Raw genomic sequence first — 7,261 nt, 5'->3', positions numbered from 1 at the left:
ATATATGATAAGAGCATTAAATCATATTTTCATCTTTAACATAAGATTAGGTAGGCCAAATTTACTTGCCCGCTCCAATAATATAGTAACATGTAACTATTGACAACACTCTTAGGGTTAAATATGGAGGAGACGAAAGTGGGTGAAGAATACTAGCCGTAATATTCCCTAAAGTCAAGAACATAGAGATAGAAATTCAAGTGGAAATAAGAGAATGAAAGTCTAGCACGTAAAGGATAGGAAAGATTCAGAGAATTGTATATTTTCCACGAGAAATTGTTCATGGAAGTGAAGTGGATTTAATAGGACTGAACAGCATAAGAGGGCATTAAATTTGCTTGCTGCTCTATATGTGGATCTGATTCTGCATATAATTAAGCAAAATCCCAACTCACTGTCCATGTACTTGATGCACACGAAAAAATCTATTCATAAGAACAATGGTGGGTACATACTGGAAGAACTTTCAACAAGATAACTCAATACATGACGTAGCAAAAGACCTATGTATGTACATACACACAAACTGGCCGGTACTCGCCGTCGACCGCCACACATGACCCGGAAAGTCAAATTACTTGAAGTTCAAAGTACACATCCAAATGTGTATATCGCTCAATTCCTGAGTATTCAAGAGTCTAGGTTAATCGATAGGAAGCTCCGACCGATTCGAACACCGTCCACACGTCTGACCGGAGATCCGGCCTATCCCTTCTGCTCATCGCGCAGCATCTCAAAGCCAAATGAGTCAACTCCTTGGCCAGCTCATAGGGCCAATCTCCAGCCAATGGATCCAAGATTTCCTCCAAAGTCCCTGCGCGAATTGCCCTTTGCACTACGTTCGCTATTCCCAAGGCGGGTCTCCTCGTCAATAACTCAAGCAGTATAATCCCGAAAGAATAAACGTCGAACTTCTTCGTAAGCTCTTGCGTGACGAGGAACTCGGGATCCATGTACCCGAAGGTCCCTTTCGGGTTGGTCGGGTACACGACGGTGGTGTTGTTGCTCGACCGCTCGCCGCCGGACAGCAGTCGACAGATGCCGAAATCGCTGAGCTTGCTCACGAGGTGTGCATCCAGTAGGATGTTCCCCGGTTTGACGTCCCCATGGACGATGCTGTGAGGCTTGTAAGAGTGGAGGAAGGCCAGGACAGAGCAGAGCTCCGTGGCGATGCTTATTCGTGCTCGCCACGGCAGCTGCTTCGCCCTGTTGCTGCTGTGGAGCCAGTCTTCGAGGCTACCGTTTGGTATATATTCGTAAACAAGAGTGCAGGGCTTGGGACAAGCGCCAATGAGCGTGATGAGATTAGGATGCCTCACCTTGCTCAACACATCCACCTGTGAGATATTCAATTAAGAGTTCGATGATCAACAATGATGTTCTCGATCACTGTGAGTAATGTCCTTTTACAGTGAATTCCTGATGCCATAGTGGTATTATTGTGGAAAACAAATTTACTTAGTGATGAACCAGTCTTTATATATTTTTATCATTCTTAATTTGATTTAGAGAAAACATGAAAACAAGTAGAGGATACACGAGAATTCTTACCTCCTGTTGAAATTCTTGTGAACCTTGCATGCTAGGAAATTTCATGATCTTTATAGCCACCAGCGTATGTCGAAGGAAACCTCTATACACGCTCCCGAAACCACCTTCTCCGATTTTCAAGGATAGGTCGAAGTTCTGCGCAGCTTCCGCAATTTCATTCTTGGAGAACTCAGAGAAGTACTTTGTGCCTGAGGAATCTCCTTTTCTTCTGCTCACCTCTTCAGCCTTTTGGAGTGCGTTCTCGAGGTCAATCTGCAACAGCTCTCGCTCTTGTCTAAAAGTCTGCAACATTTCGTCGTTCGCAATGATTTTCAGCTCCAACTCCTTTCTGCTCTGGTTGGTCTCCACGAATTGGTTCTCGAGCTGTGATTTCTGGGCCTGGGCAATGCGAAGTTCTTCCATCACTTGGTCTCGCTGACCCTTCATCTTCTCAAGTTCTTCCTCCAACTTATCAGCATATAATCTCTGCAGATACTTCCACTTAAAGCTTACCCATAATACTACAATCAATAGTTTATCGTTTATTTGTTGCCACAAGTCAGGAAATCATCTTAATCTTCATGTAAATTATGTCATACATGGTATCTATGTGTTACATTTTAGGATGAATTGTTTCCAGGGAGTTCGGAATGGTCCTCAACAATCAGACTTGAGTAAAAGTAGTAGAAAAATTCCACTTCTAAAATGAGTAATTTACAAAAATCAGAGCGTCTGAGTCGATATATAGCAAAGCTTTCCAGTTATTATATCGACATTTTACCTTCCTGGGATCCTTTGGCCCAGCTTTGATGATATCTACTTCCGCATCAGCACAAGTCGTCACTCGCTCCTCAAGCACTTCTCGTGCATTGTTTTCATGTTGAAAATATGTCTCGAGTTTAAGCCCAAAGCGAAAATCTGAATATTCGGAATTGGTATTTTGCGGACGTCCAAAATCGAGCAAAAGGAAATTTTGGAAATTTGCTTTCCTAATATGCAAGAGTTGGCAGCAAACAAAAGAAAAGGAAAATAGAATGAATATTTATTCTTTCCTAATTTTAGTGGGAGTCACGGTCTGCCAAAGAAAGAAGAAATAGGAAAGTCCAAACTTGGACTTGTTGACCGCATGGAATCTCTTTCCAAGTTGGAGTCGGCCACTGTACGTGGGCATACAAATATATACATATATATTCTTGAACTTGGCCGCAAGAAGAAGAAGTCTTGATGCGCCATTGTTGATAAAGAAGTCTTGAAGCGCCGCGGTTGACGTGAAGACGTTCGTGAGTGCTTGGCGGTGGGTGTTTCCGTGGATTCTCGTTCGTGAATTACATCCAAGAAGAATTAGTGTTCAAGCGTAAATCTTGTGTTAAGATTTGTGTATAATTCTTTTGCGAGATTGAGAGATTATTTCGTGAGGAATTGTGGGGCTAAACATTGCGTGAGTTATCGGGTGTAATTGGGGCTTGGGAAATACTTAGAGTGTTTGAGTGACTCGAGTGTGATTGTAATCTCCGTTGTATCGCTTGATCTATAGTGGAATTCCGTGCTGCTCTCCCCGTGGACGTAGGTCGCTACGACCGAACCACGTAAATCTGGTGTCCGATTTATTTTCTTATTCTGTCAATTTTATTGTTCGATCGCTTGGCTTCCGCAACAGTTTTCATTCATATCCTGTTACAATGAGCTAAAGTTGAAATATTCCTTTTGAGGACAAAGAATAAGATATTCTTCGCTATAAAATAGGACAAGCAAAGCTAGAGACATGGCTTCCTGGCTAGAGAACATGAAAACGACAATCCGTTATGTTATTGTGCACATACCAGAGTGTTGGAAATTGATGACTGGCCAGTATGATAGACCGACTGAATCAACTGCGTACGATGGGGAAGACTTGTTGAAACTGGTTCAAGTTCTTGGAAAGTATCTTGCCTCTCCAGCATGCTGGCCGCATTAGGCTGCTCTGGAGAGCTATCTGAGGAAGAAGAAGCTATTGGCATCACTGCACGTCGGTTGGTGTTCGAGGAGAACGCTCTTCTCAGAATGTCTTGAAATGGATTGCTCAACTTCGCCGTACCACTCCTCTGCAGTGGGGTGGATTGTGATTTCGAGAGAATTGACTTTCCGGCTCCAGGATCCAGAGTCGTCGGCAAAGGTGCATTAGTAGGAACTTCTGCAAACGCTTGAAACGTCCGAGCTTCCCTAGCTATATTGACAAGGAATGAAAACAAGTTTATGGTGAAGCCAAAATTGTCACATCACTCTATAAAATTGACCGTCCGTACCAAGACTCCGAGCCCATAAACATTCCAACTTGTGCTCAATTTCATTCTAAAATTTGATCCATTGTGTTATGAGCCAACTATACACAAGTGGATCTAGGGAAACTGATTTGCTATGGGCTCCCAGCCCAAAGCTTCCGAAGTATTTAGCCATATCATTCAAAGAAAGAAGGTGTAATGCACAACAGGAAGAAAATTATTTGTCCCAGCTTCATCCCAACCTAAAATTCTAGGTCTGTTATGGCAGTCAACTATGAGGTGCATTCTATTGATTTCACTAACACCCTTCGTGGGCATTCGATTGTTTTGAAGGAGACAAATTTGAACGTAAAGAAGTTGAAGGATAACCTTGTGTCAATGAGGTGCCTATCGCAGATAAACCAAATGTGACAAGAAATGTGCCCTTTATCGCGAACAAAGATGGCTTCCTTGGACTTGATTTCTGTCATCCTCCTGCAGAAACCAGAGAAGGCAGTGAATTAATTTGGTGTAATGCAGATAATACCAAACAAAAACTTGTAGACACAACACGAGACTTTTCAATTCTCAGAACGATATGTCACTGGTTTTTATCTTCTTCATTTTTTCACTCTGTAGGAAATTAAGACTGATTCGTAATACATGATGTATAGTGATGGACTCAGAGCGAACTATGACATTGCGTTCGAGAAGGGCTATCAGGTTTCCTGAAAGATCAGACATGTGCAACACATCTTTAAAGATTAAAAAAGAAATAAGCATCGGTTTTAATGTTGCAATCAAGGATCCAAACACGCACGTCATTTTATTTATGAAGAGGATAGATGTGGAATGAATAAGTCCATGAACCATGTGGGCATGTCTTCTTGTTCTTGTACGTACTTGAAATAGCGGTTGTCTGATGCTGCACCATTACAAGTTTTCTGATCCCATGCAAACGTATGAGCTCCACAGTCCCCTTTTCAACGCTGTCCGATTCTATGTACTCTTCCTCTGCTTGTACCTATTAACCAATATATCAAAAAATTTACTTCATTATTATCCTCCTCTCTAAATGAAGAAGCATATATAGTCATGTAAACTTGTGCCACGCATCAACATTAATTAATGTCTGTGTGATTCACTATCACTTTGTTAAGAAGTCATCAACCAGGTCAATTAATCATCTAGAAGAAGAGGAAGAAAAAGAAGAAGAAAGTAAATATACCCCCTTTTGTTCACAAACCAGCAGGTAGTTATCCAAGAGCTTATGCATATTTATCCTCTCCTTTTCTCTGTGGTCTTTCAACACTATCTCGTTCACCGAGCTCGCGGGGATTCCTGCACCCAGGCCTCCTGCAAACCAAAGGCAAATTAACAGCACAATTATTTTAATTGGTTGCCAGAAAGAACACCGCAAAAACCCTCGAAGGGAATTTTAATCTATTGCACAGCCATTGTCCATCATGGAAGATCCGTGTATTATATCCATGCGAGCATGGTAACTTCTTATTTTCACCATGAATAAAACTCTTCTAGCAACAAATGATAGCTAACATCGGTGGATGGAAATATGCACAGAAAACAGAAGAAAAAGCGTTGACTTACCCATGGGGATCCTCCGTGAAGGAACTAGGACATGAATGATACAGATCTTGAAGTTGCCTCCTAATTGATGCACCGTCCAAACAAGCTTCGATTGGCTCTCTTTCACATCCTTCCCGACCGCAACATAAATCTTGTCTTCAAGCACTGGCGTCGCCTGTTCAGATGCGACCCCACGAACGCTCGGCATGATCGCCAGGACTCCAAACTCGGGAAGTCTAATTGGATCAACCATGGCCATATCGACGTGTGTTAAGAAAGGCGATGAGGACGACGACTCTAACAAAAATTGACGGGAACAAACTCAGGAATGTCCTGAGGGGAGATAGCTAGCTAGTGAGAGAAGACAAGGGAGAGAGAAACATAAAGCAAGACATGGGAACTCCCTGAGAACGTAAACGAAGTGAAGTGGGTAGCCTCTTATAAAGATTTCGCTTGTGCTAATGGCTTGGTAGTCCGGACAGCACATACCACGAAACCAACGGAAAGTCTCTTTCAACGGGTAACGAGGGAGCAATTTCTCGGCGGGTCCCGAAAAGTTAGGTACTATATTAACAAAATTGAACCGTGTCCGAGCATAATCGATCCCTGTCAATGTCCTGTATTAAGTTTGAAAATTCTTCTAGTATTTAAGTTCGAGCCAGTTCTGTTTTTGGAATTAAAAAAAAACATTATATTCATAAGAAGCAGTATATTGTAGAATCAAATGAATCGTCAACTAGGGAACGATCAATGGACACAAAGTGAGATCTCCGATAACTTGACCCAAAATGTATGCAAAATAATCGAAAGTCGTGGATCCTAAAAAAAAACTTTAAAGATATTTATCAAATAGTTGCATCATGTGTCATCAATAAGAGTATCGAGATTTGAAATGGTTAACTTACTTCTTTAAACAAAATTACATAAGATGATATTTTTTGGAATGAAAAATGCTTCTTTATTTCTTCATCAATGATGACGCAAGCTTTTGGTGGTTATCGTGAGCGCATTCTTATCCGAATTTCTTCGAGCAAGGAGCTTCTTGAAAGATGCTACTAGGGTTGCCAGAGAGTATTACCAAAAATGTTTTAAATTTACTGTAATTGTGTCAATTCAATCATAAATATTTTTTTTTCAATTAAGTCCTAAATCTTTTGCTTTTGTGCTAATTTAAATTGGCCGGAAATCGTTGATATGGATGTCAGCAATTTTACATGGCGCGACCGACGCTGACATGGACAATTATAAATAATATTTTAATATTTTTTCGAATTTTTTTTATTTTTTTATTTTTCCTTTCTTTTTCTTTCTCTTTCTTCTGTTTTTCTTCCCTTCTTCCTTTGCCAGTCGTCAGACCTCGACAATTGGCCAGAGGCGAGGGCCAGTGAGGTTGACCTCGCTCGCCACTGGCGAGGGCGAGTCTCACCATGGCTGGGAGAGGTCAACCTTGCCAGCTCGGCGATGACGAGCCTCGCCCTTGCCGGCCCTCGCCAAGTTTTGACGATCGGTCGGTCACTCACGTTAATATTGGTCACGTCACGTAAGACGACCGATGTCTATGTCAACGATTTACGACTAAAATTGATTAGATGGACTGAATTAACACAAATGCAAAAAGTTTAGGACTCTATTGATAACAAAAAAAAGTTTAAAATTAAATTTGGCATAATTATAATAAGGTCGTAACTTTTTTGATAATTTTCCTTAGGTTGCCGTTATAGACTTTTCAATGTACGAGTCTACACTTAGTCAATGGGACATCTCTGTGTCAATTGAAAGACCTCGTGGGATTGATTTACTTATTTTTCCCGATTGGGCGGGAGAAAAATCTATATATGCATCAGCCGCAGTTGAAATTGGCTGACGTGATCGTTAGTCCAAGCAATCCAATCAAAGAAATTGGCCTC

The 7,261-nt window shown here is 41.4% G+C and overlaps 1 pseudogene; it reads right to left on the bottom strand.

Annotated features, from left to right (window-relative positions):
* Positions 1-403: 403 nt before the first annotated feature.
* On the bottom strand, positions 404-5,751 carry LOC115665082 (U-box domain-containing protein 33-like; annotated as a pseudogene).
* Positions 5,752-7,261: the final 1,510 nt, after the last annotated feature.

This window comes from Syzygium oleosum, unplaced genomic scaffold (assembly GCF_021117445.2).
Source record: "Syzygium oleosum isolate NSW1041296 unplaced genomic scaffold, Sole_v2.1 Sole_v2.32, whole genome shotgun sequence".
NCBI classification, from domain to species: domain Eukaryota; kingdom Viridiplantae; phylum Streptophyta; class Magnoliopsida; order Myrtales; family Myrtaceae; genus Syzygium; species Syzygium oleosum.
The sequence above is the reverse complement of the archived record's forward strand: the minus strand, read 5'-3'. Positions and strand labels throughout refer to the sequence as shown.